This window comes from Gambusia affinis, linkage group LG22 (genome assembly GCF_019740435.1).
Source record: "Gambusia affinis linkage group LG22, SWU_Gaff_1.0, whole genome shotgun sequence".
Taxonomy (NCBI): domain Eukaryota; kingdom Metazoa; phylum Chordata; class Actinopteri; order Cyprinodontiformes; family Poeciliidae; genus Gambusia; species Gambusia affinis.
In genome coordinates this window covers 11,927,646-11,945,769 of record NC_057889.1, presented here as the reverse complement: position 1 = coordinate 11,945,769, position 18,124 = coordinate 11,927,646, and the positions used below count along the sequence as shown (strand labels likewise).

The window sequence follows — 18,124 nt, the reverse complement described above, 5'->3', positions numbered from 1 at the left end:
TTTATTGCGTGGGTGTGGATGTGGGTGTGCCTGGTACACAAAATAATTTTGTGATCTGGTCAGTGTTTAGTATTTGTATGGTCTGATTATTGATTGGAGGGATTTGTATTTGTCTTGATAGATAAACAAAGAGCTCTCAGATACCTGCAAAGCTGGTTGAATTAACTGGAATTGGTTGGTTGTTTGATTGACTGCATTAGAGGATTGAACATTATCATAGAGATAAAGAACACATTTTAAATATTGCAATATATCGCATCATGCATCCACATTAGACCATAATCCACCCCCAAAGCTGATATTCATCTCCCTGTACTTATTAAATATATGAAGCTGTTTTCATTTAACCAGGACCCAGTCCAAGTAACGAGCAAACTGGTGCTGACAACTTGTACAGCTAGAGCTTGCTGTAAAATTTACTTTAAAGCGATTAAGCTAAAACAAATCAACCTCATCAAATTCTGCTTCAGGATCTGTTCAACTTGTGGCTGACCCTGGAAATTACAGTACAAGGGGACGCAATTGGGACACATGCAGGCAGACAAACTTTAATTTACAATTGAGCCATTTGTCACTTAAAGGTTCGCTAATGTTAATGCAAACAGAGAGGTTCTATCCACTAACTTAATGACTCAAGGTCATTATGTAGGAGGAGCACTGACCCTGTGCAACCTACATAATGAAAGATTTGCACCTGTCCCTGTAAACTGTCAAGGCCAGCTGTCGAGGACTAGCGGTCGTGGGAAAAACTCAGAGAGCATGCTGCTGTGATGTTGTGTTGGGCTGCCTCAGCTGAGTAGAGATGCTTTGCCAGCTGATGGGTAAGAGCTAAATATGAGTCCATCGGATGAGCCAAATGTGCAACGGCTTTATATGTCAAAGATCAGCGAGGGTTATATGCGTCCACATTCCTGGAGGTGATGAAACTGGTTTGAGTGTTTGACGATTTTGAAAGACAGAGGAGGCAGAAGCAAATTTAACGCACCTTTAACTTTTCACATTTTGTTACATGACCACCACAAAGTTTATAGTTGTAAAATCACGTAAAAATGATACGTGGTTTTCACTTCTATTACCAACAAAACCTCAAAGGTGTTGATATACCTTTTGCTCTGATATAATCCAGTGCAACAAGATGCTTTCAGAAGAGTCCACCTGAGTAATTTATTCTCATAAACCCACCTGTTTTGTGGAAGAATAAGAGGTTTATTAGAGAACATTAATTAATGAACAAAACAGCATCATGCAGACTGAGAAACACAGTAGAGAGGTCAGAGATGAAGTTAGGAGGATAAAAGGGTTTAGATGAAAGCATATTTATGTGTTGGAATGGTTTGTTGAAAGTCCAGGCCTTGATCATTTGTGACAATGCTTAAAACATTATTGTCACACACTATCCATTCAGTCTAAATGAGCTTGAGCTATTTTCATTGGTCAATGATTTCAGTATCTAGATGTACAGTTCTGTTAGAGGTATAAGACAAAAGACTTGCAACAAAAAATGCTCCTACAAAATACTGAATTTCTGAACCCTTTTTCAGTTCTTTCCTTTACAGGTCATGTTGTATATTATAATGACACATAATCATATGATTGTTCTTTTTAAATGTAGCTAACATTGGCTGGTACACCACGTCTCACACATTACCCACATTGTCTGAACATGGACACTGGAGGATGCTTATCTGTGGTCAGTCTGAGCGTGACAAACCACCCTTTTCAAAGGAAGTCTTCGTGTCTAAGAAGTGAAATATAATGTTAGGACTGTAGAGATAATTTAAGAGGCTTTCATGCTAACCATCAAGATTCTCTGAATAGGTCTGAACATGAGATCACTCACAGATTGGTTTTGGAGCACATAAGAACCACAAACTTGAATGTTATTTTTCTTATATACACTCACGTGTCATAGACCAACACAAAGTGGAGCATAATTCTGAAGAAGGAGGAAGAAGAATGGCTGCAGGGTTTTCAAAAGATAAATACTTGCCATGGATTGTATTTAAGAGTAGGAAGAGGACTGAATAAAAGTGCTGGCAACACTTTGCAGAATCATTTATGGAAAATATTTCAAAAACCCTGTGTCCTTTTTAATTCCTTTTTGCAATTATTCATTACTTTGTGTTTGTAAATCTCTCCCAAGGGGCAAATATATTTCATGGCATTCTGTTTGTCCAGTTACATGAAGTCAACCTGATATAAATTTTAAACCCTAAAGCATGAGAATGGAAAAGAAAAAGAAGCAAGGGGAAAACATTGGTTAACCATATGTTAACTTAATAAGGCATTGCCTTATTTCACTGTAATCAAGTCTTGTCTGTGTAAAATCCTCCTTTCTGTCTGTTTTGCCAAAACTAGACAAAAAAGAGTTTGGGGTGGGGGGGTACTGAGGGGCAACAATTTAAAACTACTTATACCACTACTTGAAAACATAACCCAGTAAAAAAAAAAAAAAACAAGAGTCTGATAATATTCAAAGGTTATAACTGATGTGGCTTTCTCACTCAGTGGATCTTAATTGGCCTGGTGTGGCGCCAGGACACTATGTGAGAGTAAAGCTGCAGGCGAGTCGGTGCCAGCAGAACGGCCAGGCCGCAGGAGGAAGAAGTATTGTTCTTGGCACGAACCAGCGCGACCAAATCCAAACACCCAGATGGACTCCAGAAGGCTCCAGCAATAATACACGCACCGAAGAAGAATAGAGGTCAGCTCAGGATACACTTACACACACCCCCACTCACACACACACAATAAAACTATTGTTGCTGGCTGTCGACTCCAAAGGCATTTCCCTGCTTGCAGAAGTTTTCTAACTCAACTAAGTGAGGATAATTCAAGGGAATTTGGTGAAAATTTTATTGAGAACACATACAGATGTGATGCCTCAAATCAGATGGCATGTATACTTTAAAGTGCAAAGTGATCAGAGTTTATAAAAGGATGCATGAATGTATTGCACATTTAAATCACATAAGTAGCTTCCTCTTTGCAAGATGGACAAACATAGGTTGTGCTTTATTGGACATGATTTTAAAACATTGCTTATTATAATTTACTTGCAGTACAAATGTCTAGACAAATGTTGTCTGCAAATATACTCATATTTCCGATGTAACCACAAATTAGAAAAAAAAAAAGGGTGCAAACTCAAAACAAATGTGCCACCCACTGAAAATCACACACTTATCCACACTTCACCCTCTAACGTATCTTTCACAGTTGCAAGGAAAAGACACAATGACGACTCTGTCTCGGTCTTCAACATACATGAGCATAAAAGGCATTTACGTTGAGTACGTATGCCAGCACATCTCTCTCGCTCTCTTCTGCTCTGTCAGTGTTTCTCTCAGGAAAACAAAAAAGCCACAGCAGCCATAGCGACAGAGAGCAAAAGAAGACCTGGCCCGGGCCTGTCACCTTTTAGAGAGTCCTGATTGGTCGAGGCCCCGCTGTGTGAGCTTTGTTGCCGTGTGGACGTCGAGGCGGGCGGTTCTCTGAGCATTGACGTGGACGCAGAGCCGTCTCAGCAGTCCTGTCAGGTTGGATTTACACTCTGAGCTGAAGGCTGATTCTTCCACTGTGTGACACATTCTGAGACCAGAAGGAAAGGAAGGCTTATTGTTATAGTTCGTGTTATTTACCTCAGTTACGTTATATATTGTGTTTGATATTATTTTTTAAAAAGTTATCGCAATTTCAGAATGGAAGAAAAGTTAAGGGATCTGTATCTTGGATTCAAAAATCAACAATCCACTAATAACAAGCAGAGCTTCAAAGGGAAATGGTAATTCACCAAGGAGGAGTATTACAATAATCAGGGTCTTTCATCAGTTTTAAAAGAATGAGCTTCCATTTACAATCAAGACTTGAGGAGAAATTAAGTCTCAAAAATGACAGCATGCTTGAAGTAAATTTTCTTGACCACCCAAATCGCCTAAGATTCAATCCGACCTTTCACCCTCCAGTAACTCTTGAAAGAAATATTTGTCTTTGCGGTGTCAGACCGACTGAGTCAAGCATTTACCTTCCAGCTGAAGCTTTGATTACAGAGTAGGGGGAAAACAAAACATGAGGGATATGAGTCATTCACACTTATTGTCTGATTCAAATCTAGATTTTCTTAAGTGCACTCAGATGACCGAGCTCCTGACCAATTCTTGTCAGAATTACAAGAATTACAACAAAACTCCCTGTGAAGCCAGTTGTGATATCCAGCTATGTGGGATATCTGGGATGTCTGGGATGTCTGGGATATCTAGATATCCCAGACATCCCAGGTATCCCAGGTATCCAGCAGAGTGCCTTACAACGGTACTCATTCACTTTTAACCTTTCTGCACTTTCTCACATTAAAAACACAAACTTGAATGTATTCTATAGATATTTTATGTGATTGACCAACACAATTTGCAACACCTGGATATCATTTGTCAGCAATTATTGCTACTGTCCTGCTAGGAGGCAAAACAGTACCAAAAACTCAAGTTTTTAGTTCCTCTTGACAAGTTTTGTCTCAGGATTTCTCTGTATTAGGTCCAACTATTGCCCCAGTTACTTTAACCAACTTCACTAGCCCTGCTTAAGACTTCCTGCAAATGTAGGATACAAATGTAACTTTGTATCTAGGCCTCAAAGTAACATTTTGGTTTCATGTGATCAGAGCACCTTATTCTCCATGTTTTATATCTTACTCTACATTGTGTGATGACTCCTCTCTTTGCCTGCTGAAATATTTGACCTTCTGTCTCTCAGGTGACGTCTGAGTGGTTTGGAGTTAGTTTCCATCTGGAAATATATGGGTCCAATGTTCCCTGTCAATTCAGCTCAATCAGCTGGTGAATGTGTACATGAATGGAAATGACTGAGTTCAATGTAAAGTGTCTTGGAGTGTCCTAATAAAGTGCTACATATGTCTGATGTCATTTCATTTCATTTAAATTTCAACCTGTTTTGTCCTGAAACCCTGCCCTCCCCCATTGCCAATTGCTAGTAGTAAAGTGCAGATAAGACTTAAATCCTTTTAACAATGTAATCCTCTTGTTAATCTTCCAAAAGAAATGCAACCAGTTTTGATTTGAGCATAGTTTTAAAGATATGAATAAGCTGTGAATCTTTGAGATGCCGTGGCCCTCTGGGCTGATTTAATGCTGCTTGAATGTTTTTACACATCCAAACTGTTAGTAAATGACATTGGTTTTCCAATTTGAAGTTACAGTGAACTTCTCTAGGATGTGATATCATCTCCAGACTCAAACTCCAAAGACAAACAGGACACCGCATTGCTTACACCACATAAGCCATTTCTCAATGGGAAATTAGCTGGTTCTTCCCCTGTCCACCAGACTCGTTTTCAGTAACACATCCTGTGTATCCTGGACACTGCCTTCCTACAAAAGCTTGCAGTCTGCCTACATAGTGTTGTAGTTTGGCAATGGCAGCGGAGGAAGTGAACGAAACCATTAGGTCCATTATTGTCCACGCTTCTAAATATTGAACTAATCAGATCATATGAATTGTTTTAATTATGACAGATCCATCAGTGAAATTCTATCAAACAAAATGAAGTATCCATCAAAGTCTCAACCTTGAGATTGTCGATTGCTGAGTGTTGCTGCAAACATCACAGCACCGACCACAGTTCTGTGGCTCACCCACGTTTTCATTTTCATGCCCAGAGTGAGTAACAAACCCCTAATGGAGACGCTCCAAACAGGGGTTGAACCAAACCAGACATTAACCAGTTAAAGACAATGGAGAGGCAGCTACACATCTAAGCACCTGCATAGGGCTGGGTAATATAACAGTTATATTTGATATATTGTCCTTTGTTCCACATGCAATATCCAAAATGAAAATCCTGACGCTATTCCATTATAATTTATTTTGTGACATATATTGTGGCCAAATCCAAACTGTATTCTGATCCTCTTAAGCCATATCGATAGTGGACAGAGACACACTAAATATTATTTTTCCAGGTCTAAGAAGTAAAAACCCAGGTTACAAAAAAATAAAAAATTATTACACTATGCTGCCTTGTAGCAAGACAGTCCTGGGTTTGATTACTGGCTTGGAGTCTCTCTGTGAGGAGGTTGCTCTCCTTGTGCCTGTGTAAACTATCTCCTAGTACTGTCTAAAAACATGACTGGTGATTTCTCTAAATCACCAGTCATGTAGACAGTAACATGTATGTGTCTACATGTTGCTATGTGATGGACTGTCAATCTGTCCAGGTTGTATGCAGGTTCCTGAAAATTGACTGAGGAACATTATATGTTATACAAGGTCCAAAAAGAGGAGCCATATTCTCCGTCCATCCATTCATATTTTTCCTGACAATGTTCATGGGGATGTTGATGAAAATCCCAGTCATCAGTCCATCACTGCTTTCTCTTTGAACTCAGCTTTAGGTAGGAAATGGGCCACATGTGAATCTGCCTCTGGGGCCATTGTTAGTCATCCTGCTCTCATTTATTAGTGCCCTAAGCGCAGTGTTGATAGATGAGGTTAAAATGCAGTGAATAACTTGTGACAGTTGTTTCCTCTGTAGGAAGGAGACACACAATGAATGCTCTGGCTCTGTTGTTCCCAGACTGGGTCCAGATTGTGGCGATGACTTCCTATGAGTCCTCTGACTCACTTTCGTCTGTATCAGAGATTAACAGTGTGTTGATCTAATGGTGAGTGAAGACAAGAAAGGTCATGATGGATTTCTTTTTTTTTTTGTGCTCTTCCTTTAGATGTCATCAAAAATATTGAAGAAAGTCTTCTTGTTCATTGCAAGGTTTCATTAATCCACAGGACAGCATGCAAGGTAGCAGTTATAACAAGGAGGAAAGCATTAATTGCTATTGCAGAGTGGACTTTTTGTCATGTTGCTTTTAAACAATGAAGCAGTGAAGCATCACATGATAGACGCAAAGGTAATTGTGGGTAATGTGTGGAGCTGTTTCATACAGCTGCAGAGTGTGTGCTCCGTAATTAGCAGACAAAGCAGTGACCCTTGGTGGTTGTTGGGCTCCCCCTGAGAACAGCCTCAGGCGTTCCGACTGAACTTTCATCTCACTCCAGCAACACAAAACATACTGGCTTCACAGAAGCATATTCATACTCCAGCCTCATCTGTGGAGAGAAATCAGGTGGGAGAAGAGAAATTAATTTTTAAACATTCACTTTTTCACACCAGTAGTTCTTTGTTAGGTTTTATTGCCTCGGCTATCAGTGCTCTCTCTAAGTAAACTTCAAAATAGATCACAGCAGTGAAAAAGTCATTTAAACAGTTTCGTTTGAGCACTGATAAATTAATATAGGTGGTTGAGGCACAGAAGAACTGGAAGAACCGAACATTGTGAAGATGCTGGGATCCAAGGAAAGTGTAGGACTGAGGACAGAGTAACTTATTTAACATGATACAAGCATGTCTGGGCTAGATTACTGGATTGTTAACTGGCAATCTGGCAACAATTTAGACTCTCGCTTGTCTTCTTATACTAAAAAGGATTAAGGAACTGATGAGAGGAGCAAGTGAGTGTGACAGTCCTGCAGAGGCACAGCAGCTAACATGGATTTGTGCACCAATCACCACTTTCTGGATTTTTAAAAACTTTGACTTGCTGATAATGACCTTGTCAGATTCAGAGTTATCGGGGTTGTGAGTGGTGTAGAGGTAGAGCAGCCACCTCTTATACACAAGCTATTAGTCCTTGACACAGCCTCCAAGGTCCGATTCCCAACTCCGGGACGCCTGCTGAATGATTTCCCACATTCTCCTTCAACTTATTTCCTGTCTGATTCACTGAAAATAAAGATGCACCAGAAAAATCTTTAAAGTAAAGATTCAGAGTTATCTTCCAGAGCTAAGACGTAAGAAGATATATAAACTATTAAAATTAAAATATTTTTTTAGTCTTCCTGCTGTGAGCAGTTATTAATTATTTGCATTTGGAGAAATGGCAACATATGAAAGCTGGGGGATAGAAGTGAATTATAAAGATGATTTTATAAAATGGAGTCATATGCAGCCACATGCAGGGATAGCATTACTAAACAGCACACTCTGGCCTTATCTCTGATATGCAAACATATTCTTTTTCAAATCAAGCTTGTTTCACAGCAGACTCTGACAGCTTAAAAGGGTGAAATAAAACTAATTTGCTGTTCTTCGTTCAGACTTCTGGTTATCTGTTTTCAGCATTGATCTCTTTTTCTGTCTTGCAGCCTGAATAACATACAGATATGTCTTGATATGTAGCAAATACATTCTTCTTTTATTATCTTCTGTCTCTGTGCATTCTCCGAATTGATCTTGAACACTTCACTAATACTGTAGCCTTCTTGGGATGGATTTACTGAATGGAAATGATCAGAGGCGCAGTTGCCTTTCAGCAAGAAGGTCCTGGGTTCGATTCCCAGTACGAGGTCTTTCTGAATGGAGTTTGCATGTTCTCCCTGTGCATGTGTGGGTTCTCTCCGGGTTCTCCGGTTTCCTCCCACAGTCCAAAAATATGACTGTTAGGTAAACTGGTCTCTCTAAATTCTCCCTAGGTGTGAGTGAGTGTGTGTTTGTGTGTAAGGTAATGAAATAACTTATTTTGACGTTTTAGACTGAAGACGTTCCAGGGACATGTCCCTCTGGGCGTTTCTAGAACACAAGCATTGGAAGAAGGAAGAAGGACAGTATTACATACATATTCTATCTGTAAGCCAAAAGGGTAGATAACAAAATAATGTGAACCAACAGAGTCCCTAGCATGTTTTATGACCTTACCAAAACAAATAATATAAACTTCTTGAGAATTTATGTTTGAATTACATCAACAGTTGCAATATTTATACACAATTAATTAAACAGGACATCACAGTGTCCATATTATGTTACATGACTGCACATTGTTTGAATCTAAAACGTGAGATCTGACCAATTAAAGAACGCGTACCACAAGGTCAATTTGAGATTTCACCTAAAATCAATTGGAAATGAAGTTGAATAAAAATATTATTGTTGATCTCTACACCATCAGACTCTGCTCTTCATTACTCACTGCTCTTGTCCTCTCAGCAGCAGCTCAGCGTGAGTCTCCTGTCTGCTTCTTTGTCTGACAGCTTTATTCATGCGGCAACACCAACAGTGAATTTCACTCAAAGGTAATTAAGCCTGAAACCTAAATCCGCTCCCCCATTTGCGGGAAACGAGATACAAAATTATACCTACAAGGTTGCTGGGTCCACAAGGGCAATGAGAGTGTTGAAAGACAAGAGACTGAAAACTTCACCTTCCCAAGTTTGATTTTGCATTTCAGGAGTCGTTCTTGTGTGATTACACTCAAGTGAGACTTGCGTTCAGTCAAAAATCAAGGTTTTCCTTTGTAAACGTTTAGCAGAGAATTTAAATGATATTTTAAGCAGCCCAAACAGCACACAAACACATACTTTCCTCATTGTGACTAGCAGAGAGTCGGAGGAGGAGGAGGTTCAGTGCGGTGCAGGTGTTGAGCGTTGTCAGTGAGGGTGCTGACGGATGACTTGAGAGCACAAGATCGCAGTTTACACCTGGAGGCCATGACCATATAATAAGTATTTGAAACCATCTGTTGTCTGGACAGCTTTCAACAACTACAGCTCACCTCAGATGCATTTTACCTGCAACCGCACAGTTTAAAGATCTAAATCTGTTCAAATTTGGTTGAAGATAAATGATAAAGTTGAGCACCACAGTGACATTAGCGCGTCAGATCAATCGCAAGCCTAACCACATTGCATAGCTTGCTTAGCTTTGAATTTTAAGTGCAGTTTTATTCATTTGTAAGAAATTGACATAGATTGTTTTTGTGATTACATGTTTCAGCTTTTAACCAACATGTCACAGTTTTGAAGTGGATTACGTGAGTTTAAATTAAACATCATTACTCTGACTTAAACATAAAGCACAAAATACATAAAGCATGAAATAGCTGCAGCAATCGAAAGCGCATAATTTTAATTATCACTTTAAAAATCAAGCAATGCATAATTTTCAACAAAATCCTTCCATGAAGACTTCCTTAATTTATCTTTGAAAATCAAATAAATTTTAATGTGTGGTAATAGAAGTGTGACAGAAATAACTGCAGAGTCAAAAAGCTTCCAGCCCATCACTTCTCTAAACAGACCTTTAGAGAACAGGAACTTTTAGACAGACTCCAAAATTAATGATGATTATTTTGTTCAGGAATTGAAAGTCTTAAAGTTCCTTAAGGTTTTACACCTTAAGGAAATAAAGCTACATGAAGCCCAACAATTTTATAGAGTATATATTTGTATGTTTTAGGTCTTTAAACATTATTGTGTCAACTAGAAAACAATACATAAATGCATTTCTGAAGAAAAGAGAACACAGACATATGACTGTCTGTGTTCTCTTTTCTTCAGAAAACTGAAGTTATTATTTTTGGACCATTAAAGGAACGATCTAGAGCAGGGGTGGGCACTCCTGGTCCTCGAGGGCCGGTGTCCTGCAACTCTTAGACGTCTCCCTGGTCCAACACACCTGAATCCAACAGCTGAATCACCAGTCAAGTTCTCCAGAGTCCTGCTAATGACCTCATTATTTGACTCAGGTGTTTTGAAGTAGAACCAGAATCAGATCTTCTGATTCTGGGTCTGCTCTGCATCCCCAGAACTCGTTCCGGAACCGGAACGAGGAGAGGCAGCATTCAACTTGATTGATTGATTGATCTTCTATGACAGTGAGGCAGCGTGTGGTGGTTAAATTGTAACCTCATATTGTATCTGGTATGTTGGTGTTATATTAGTTTAGGTACATTGGAGTAAACGTGTTTATTGGTTTAGAGTTTCCTTTTTGTTGTTGGAGGTAATCAGAATTTGTGACGTTTTATTAAGTTATCATCTGCATGTTTAGACATTTCTTGTGGTGTCCCTCAGGGGCATATGCTGGGGCCAAACATTTTCATAAAATATATTAATGTATTAGTTGACAACTTCATAAATAGAGGTCCATGCTACCCTCTTACTAATACCAACCCAGGAAATAAAAAGTGTTGCCATGTAAAAACTGCTAATGATGCCACATGCACAGTTATGTTAACTATTTATGTAAACTATTATGCACCACTGCAACTATCAGATGTGGTAAGCAGTCTCTTAGAAATCTTCACAGCATGGCATAACTAAAAAAAAGCTCACAAGCAGCAACTTGAGTTCAAAAACATTGCGATGAATTTTCTCCCTCTGACGGACTCGCATTGGAACAGTGAAACGGTCTTTGAAATAATTTCAAAAATGAATTTAATCTGAGTATTGGCAGAAAGCCAAGATTTTGTTCATGAGGATGAAAAGGAGAATCAGTTTTTACGATGAAACACTGCATGCATTTTAGGCCAACACCAATCAATGTTTATCTACACTTTTATTTCTGTTTTATTCATTAAATGATTGAATACCACCTTTCAGGCACTGACTATAAATACTAACCTCCTTTTCTGCTTTTGCTAAAGAATTATTCCTATTATTAATGCTTTGATATTCAGCCACTTTACAACCTCTTAGAAGTTTATTATTCTGCCTGATCATATATTAGTGAGCACTAAATGAAATGCTCCAACGCCCACATGGTGACTTCTCCTGCAGCAGGAAGTATTCATTTTGACAGATTGTGGGTGTAATGTTTCTCACTGCTAGTGACTAACTGACTACTACACTAAGACAGAGTGCACCTCGTACTTTTGGTGTCTGAAAAGCTTTCCATTCACTCTGATAACAACGTGCTGCTGTTTCTATGTTAAGCAAAAAAATTTGAGATAGTAAATGCTTGTTGTTGTAAAAAGTACAATTTTATTCTCTTCCGGACGCTATCTGAACGTATAAAAAGGGATAACATGTCCGTTTTATGTAAACTGTTCTAATAAAATAAGAAAGAATTACTACTTCATTGTTCAATTAAAATCTAACACTTTTTTATTTATTTAAAATATATCAATAACATAAATGAAACAAAATCGTGTTTTGGAGCACACTGACAAAGTGGTGTCGCTGTCTAGGTGAAGATAAAATTGGATTGCCTGGGCCGTGATTCCTGTGATGTTTCTCCACCGGATTGTGTTCAGTCACCATGGTAACTGTGGTGGGTGGTTCTTCACTACATCTGTCACTGCATCAGGTTTTAATACAAACGTCCATCACAGTTATGTTGGTACACAAGGTAGAACCACTACTTTGCGATTTTAAAAGAAAGGAGATTAGCTGCTAGCTTGCTAGTATGCCATCGCAATGAAGACAGTCAAAAGATTTGCTTTCATCTGCTGTACGACTCACATGTCAAGCCAGATATTTGTCTGGCATGAACACATTAAAATGCTGCAATTTAATATTCCCTTTTTGAAGTTGTGTTTCTTTTGGGAGCTTCTTTGAACAATGGAGCTTTTTTCAAAAAATTTGAACAAACTGATACTGAAAAATCTTACACCGATTCACTTTGCTTTTATCTGAACGTACAAAAAAATTACGCCAGATGTTTGGTCAGTACTAATGCAAGAGTTTTAGGTTGCTTAAAATTTGTCTCCTGCTCTGAACTGTCAAAGAGTTGCAGGATGCCACTAAAACACAGATTTCTTTATTCGTAAATGTAGTGTTTAACTTCACATTACCACCTAATGGTGGAGAAAGCTTCACCATTTCCTCAAGAAAGCTTCACCATTTCCTTGTACTTGGCTGCAGCTTTACTTTCAGTCTTCTCATTATGCTCTTTGCCAGAGGGCAAAAGCATTTTGAAAATAGGACATCCTCACCTTGATCCATGTTCTTAGGAGCCTGTTTTGATTGCTGTCTGCATTTAATCCACAAAATCCACATATCCTTTCAACATGGGTGCCACTTCAGAGCCCGCTCTTAAAACCAGATCCTGTGAAGAGCCCAACCAAACACTGCCAGTCTGTGTGGGAGGTTGGTGTGTGAGAGAAAATAGAAAGTAACAAATACAAAGACAAAACATCCCGTCCTTAAACTTGATGCTGCTCTCTTAAGGAGAATTTAATAACCCAACAAGATGGATCCTCGCAGCTCCACTCACACAGCAGAATTCATAATACAGTCAGAATGTGCAAAAACTGTGTAGTTTGTATTATTCTCCAAAATCCACAGTCACATTCAAAAACTTGCCCTGACCTGCATTCCCACGCAGCACAAAGGGGGCACATGTGCAACCGTTTCCAGCTGTGTGAATCTGGCTCATCATGTTGAAACTGAGCCTCCAGGTGATTAAACCAGCTCTTAAAAGGTTTTCACTTGCCACACTAATCAGAAAAAGCTTCAGGAAGAGCATTTATGAATAAAAAGCAGGATTCACTCAAAATATCTTGGAACATTCATATGTAATTTTTGCCTTCTGGTCACACACTTCACTGGAAGCAGCCATGAAGTAAAAGTAATCAGACCCCTTGACATTTTTTACACTTTGTCACATTGCAAACAAAAACTACAATGTATTTACAAGAAGCTTCAGATTTTTGGTGATAGGCAAACATAAAGTAAGAAATTATACATCTTCTTTTCATTCTTTGCTGATTAAAATCTGAAAAGTGTGATGTGCATTTGTGAGGATTTTCTTGTAGATAACACTGCAGGTCTCCAACGGTATGGCTTTACCAGCTTTGTACCTAAACATTACCATCAGTTTATGGTGATGGGTTTTTGCGTAATACTTTAATGTAAGTCAGATTGGATGGATGACCTTTGTGAAGACTTTTTCAGGATGCTAGTTTTAGGTCTGGGCCAGATGAACGTGTTTTTATGCAGAGGTGCAGCTTCTATTTTGACTCTGCCTGTATGTTCTGAGTGTCCTGTTTGAAGGCGAACCTCCACCTCAGTCTCAAGTTTGATTCAGTTTCTAGCATATTTTAATCCAGCACTGCCCTGTATTTAGCTGCATCTATCATCACATTAACTCAGACCTGCTACCCTGTTCTTGCTCATAGAAAACCTCACCACAGTATGATGCTGCCACCACTTTTCATGCCAGATATTGTGTTCTGTATAATGGTCAATGTTAGATTTCTGTCACACACAGCCTTTCCATATAGAGTAAAAGTTACATTCTAGTCTCATCTGAGCAGAGCGCTTCTTCTTCTTCTTCATTTCTTTTCTATGTTCCCTGAATGGTGTAACTCTTTTCTTTCAACCATCGCTTTATTCCTCCCAGGTCCCCTTAAGACCAGATTTGTAGTGCATCCCTAATTGTGGTTGTGTGTACTGACTCTGCAGCTCCTCTAGTTACTATGCATGTGACTGTTTCTAGTATTGCTCTCTTTGGGTAGCCTGTCACAGTAAGCAGCCCAACATGTCTCCGTAGGTTTGCAGTTCTCTAGTTTTGGATGGTGGACTGAACATTAAGATGTTCAAAGTTTGGGACATGTTCTGTTTTGTAACCTAATTTTACTCTAAATTTCCCCACAATTCTGTCCCCATCCTATTTGATGTGTTGCACTGTGTTCTTTGTCTTTACTGTTCACTAATGTCTACTGAGATTGTATTGCACTCAGCTAGGTCACTACCTATTTGCAAAATTACAAAAAAAAAAAGGTCATAATAAACATCCAAATTGAATCAAGGAAACTTAATCATTTTTTAATTCTATTCCATTATGACAAAATTACTACAAACTTTCAGAAGATGCCGTCTTGTGCGTTATGCGCACCTTGAAAAACATTATTTATGAGAATGATGAGTTATTTACTCCCATGTTGAAAAGCATGGGCCGTTATTCTACAAAATGCATGCATAATACCTTGTTTAAATATGGGTGAACTGCGTCAAAGCCGAGTGACAAGGCTTCCTTAGTAGAGCTATTCCAGGAATATATCTGGTTTCAGATTTACAAGCAAACTCAGGTTTGCAAATATTTTGCACCCGCAAACTGCTCTGTGCATGTATCCCTGTCTATTTTAGTTTGCATCAAACTGATAACATCACTGAGATTGTCACTGGTTGTGTGCAGACACTTCACTGCAGCATGCCCATTCATGTGAGTGTCACCTTCTTGGGGGAAGCCAATGTAGGGTTTCTAGACAATGACAGAGTAGTTGTCGTGAATCGTTCTTTCTCTTTTTGCTGTTGTTGGCTTGTTTGTTGGTTGTTGGCTTTTTTTTAAAGATTTCCACCACAACCTTCTAACTCTTCTCTTACCCTGTCTTGTGTTGATGCACAATCTCTTCACTGCAAAAAAACAAAACAAAACAAAACAAAACAAAACAAAAAAACATCAAGACTTTTTCTGGTTTTCTGAAGAAAATTAGAGCAGAGCGTAACATCTGGCTCTGGGACAGGATGAAGTTTTTTGTGGTGTCAGGACTGTCGTCATCAACGTGCATGTGGTTGAAGAGTGTGCAGAAGTTGATCAGTTGATTCACGAAGCAACTCTCCTGCTTTAAAGTGTTTCAGAGGAAAAGGAAATACAGTTACCGCTCAGTGATGTTTGTGTGAGAGGGTAGGGTGATGCCAGCCGCAGATTGGTCAACTTGTGGTAACAAGCTTTCAGAAGCTTCAAAGCAGCTACATTTGGAATTAAGGTAGATGTTCTCGGAAGTGTTTTTCACACAACTCCTTTATCTTATGTTGTTTTAGTGGTCCATGAGCAAAACTTACTTGTGAAGTTTTTTTTTCTTTGTGTTGCACATAACATCCTGACAAACAAAGCATTTTGCTGATAAAAAACATAAGATTTAAGGAGCTGAGATTCAACAGAATGCCACTGGAAATTAAGCAACTAGTCACACTGTTCTTCAACTACAATGTTGAAGAACATTGTAGTTGAATGTTCTACATGCATCTACATCTGTGCTGTGTACAGATGTAGATGCAGCTACATCTGTACACAGCACATCGTGTGAACTTTACCTCACAAAAATATTTATACCTCATGAACATTTTGCCTTGTTACAGCCACAAATTTTAGTATTTTATTAAAATGTTATGTGATGCTTTGTGAAAATGTGGAATAACGTGATCAGGTAGCCTAAATGCAAAACAGTACAAAATAGAAGACTAACACTGTACCACAGTGGTGGCAGTATTGTGCTGTGGGGATGTTTTTCTTCATCTCCTTAGATTTTGTGTGGTGCATAACTAAACATGTGTCTGTGCTATAAATAACCTGCCTTGGCTTGCATTGCACTCAAGAGGGGCATTGGCAAGGAACCTGAAAGGAGCAGATTGGAAAGTGAGTGGAACTAAATATTGGGTAAGTCTGGAAGAAAACTTGTTAGCGGTAAAGAAAGAATTGAGACTGGAGCGGAGGTTCACCTTGATGTAAAACAGCAACCCTAAACATACAGTTAGTGCTCCACTGAAATGGTTTGAAAATCAATTCCTAGACCTAAATCCAACTGAGAATCTTTACACTAATGTTCAGAGATACTCTCCATCCAATATGCCTGAGCTTGAGCATGTTTTGTAGTAATAGACTAAAGTGCCAACTCCTAAATTTGAAAAGCAGACATAGACATTCCCTGGAATTGCAGCAAAATTTGGTAAATTAATTTAAAGCACTTTTTTTCTCCAGATCTTTAGTCGGAAAAAGATATTACTTTCCATTGGCTCTGCTATTTTGCACTACCTAGTGTGTGTCTGTTGCATAGAAACAAAGTAAAACACATCATGTTTGTGTTCGTAAAGAGAAGATGTGGAAATGGTTAAGGAGCATGATTGTGTTTGTATACATTAGAGAAACCAGCTTATTAAAACACTGAAGAAAACACATCAGACCTAACCTTGTGTAACACAGTACAGGGGATGTTTCAACAGCTCTGATGGATGATGTTTTGGAGCTATTGTTCCATAGGTCAGTGCGGAGGTCTAGCTTCTCTTGTGATCCTGTTAAGTTGTGAAAAAGAACAGCAATGAAATAGATCACCTTTGTGCCCCGAGCTGGGTTTGTTTCAGGCATTCTCTGAGGGTTTCATACAAGACCATTCAAGGCTCTGTGTCTCTGAAAGGCTGCCTACTTTACGCCTCCTCCTTAACCTTGAACATCAGTGCAGAACTACAGGGGCAGGGGTGTGCTTGACCACTGAGGTGAGCATTGAGCCACATGATGTGTGAATTATTACTTAATACAACCATATTTTTGATTCTGTGGTTGTAATATCTGAAAATTTGGTAATAAAGAAAAACATGGCACCACACAAAGTCCATAATTTGAGCTGTGCACGCAGACAATATTCGTTCAGCGCTGATATAAACACTGTAAAAAGAGACTAAGCACACAAGTACCACAGAGAACGTGTTAGACATTCGTCTAGACTGTAGGCAAGATCCTTCCCGTCATTGTTAGTTGGCATTGAGGGGTTGCAAAACAGGAAATAATTGCTGCGTAAAACACATACACACACAGCAATGAAAATTAGAAAGTAATACATGCGTAGAAAAGAAAAGTATGCTGACCCAAAATAAATAAATGAGATTATAATTAACGACCTGCAGTAATTTGTTTAAACAAAGCATCAGCAACTGGTAATATCTTGTTTCACCACAGGAAGATGTGATTCTTATTCTTATCAGAGCTGAGCACATTGTTCAAGTTGTCTTATTTTATTGACAAAGACCTTCTGTGTCGTCGTTGTAGACGATCTAACTACTGTAAATAGCAATTTTCTGAATTCAGAAAGAAAATGTCCTGAGCAGTCTCTTGCGCCATCTAGTGGTTTCTCGGATGATTTTCTTGGTTTTGTTACAGTGTTTGATTTTTACTCTTGCCGAAACAAATCAGTTTTCTACTGACTTGTTTTTTGTTTGTTTGTTTCTTTTATTTGATTAAGTTTAATTGTATTTGAATTAATCTTTGGTTTTCATTTGTTTATTTCATGTATTTTATTCAGTCCCAGCAGCTGTAAGTTTTTATAACCATACAACTCACAACAAACTGCTGTAACTTGAACATTCTTGCTGGCACAGTTTTTGTAGTTCTTGTTTAATAAAATAAAATGTAACTTGTAAATTAGACCTTCCTGTAAAGTCATATTTTTAACATTTCTTACCTTGGCGTGCTTATACATGTTCCCGCTTACTTTCTTGCTGCTGTGACAATAAAACCTATATATTCTCATTGGGACAGTGGGGCGATGAAAGACATTTCTAA

At 38.7% G+C, this 18,124-nt stretch overlaps 1 long non-coding RNA gene across 1 annotated transcript; it reads right to left on the bottom strand.

Annotated features, from left to right (window-relative positions):
• Positions 1-3,506: 3,506 nt before the first annotated feature.
• LOC122825533 lies at positions 3,507-18,116 on the bottom strand. Its single transcript, XR_006369660.1, has 3 exons — positions 18,024-18,116; positions 16,758-16,860; positions 3,507-3,591 (listed from the first exon to the last, which is right to left on the bottom strand). It is a non-coding gene; the product is annotated as an uncharacterized LOC122825533 (long non-coding RNA).
• Positions 18,117-18,124: the final 8 nt, after the last annotated feature.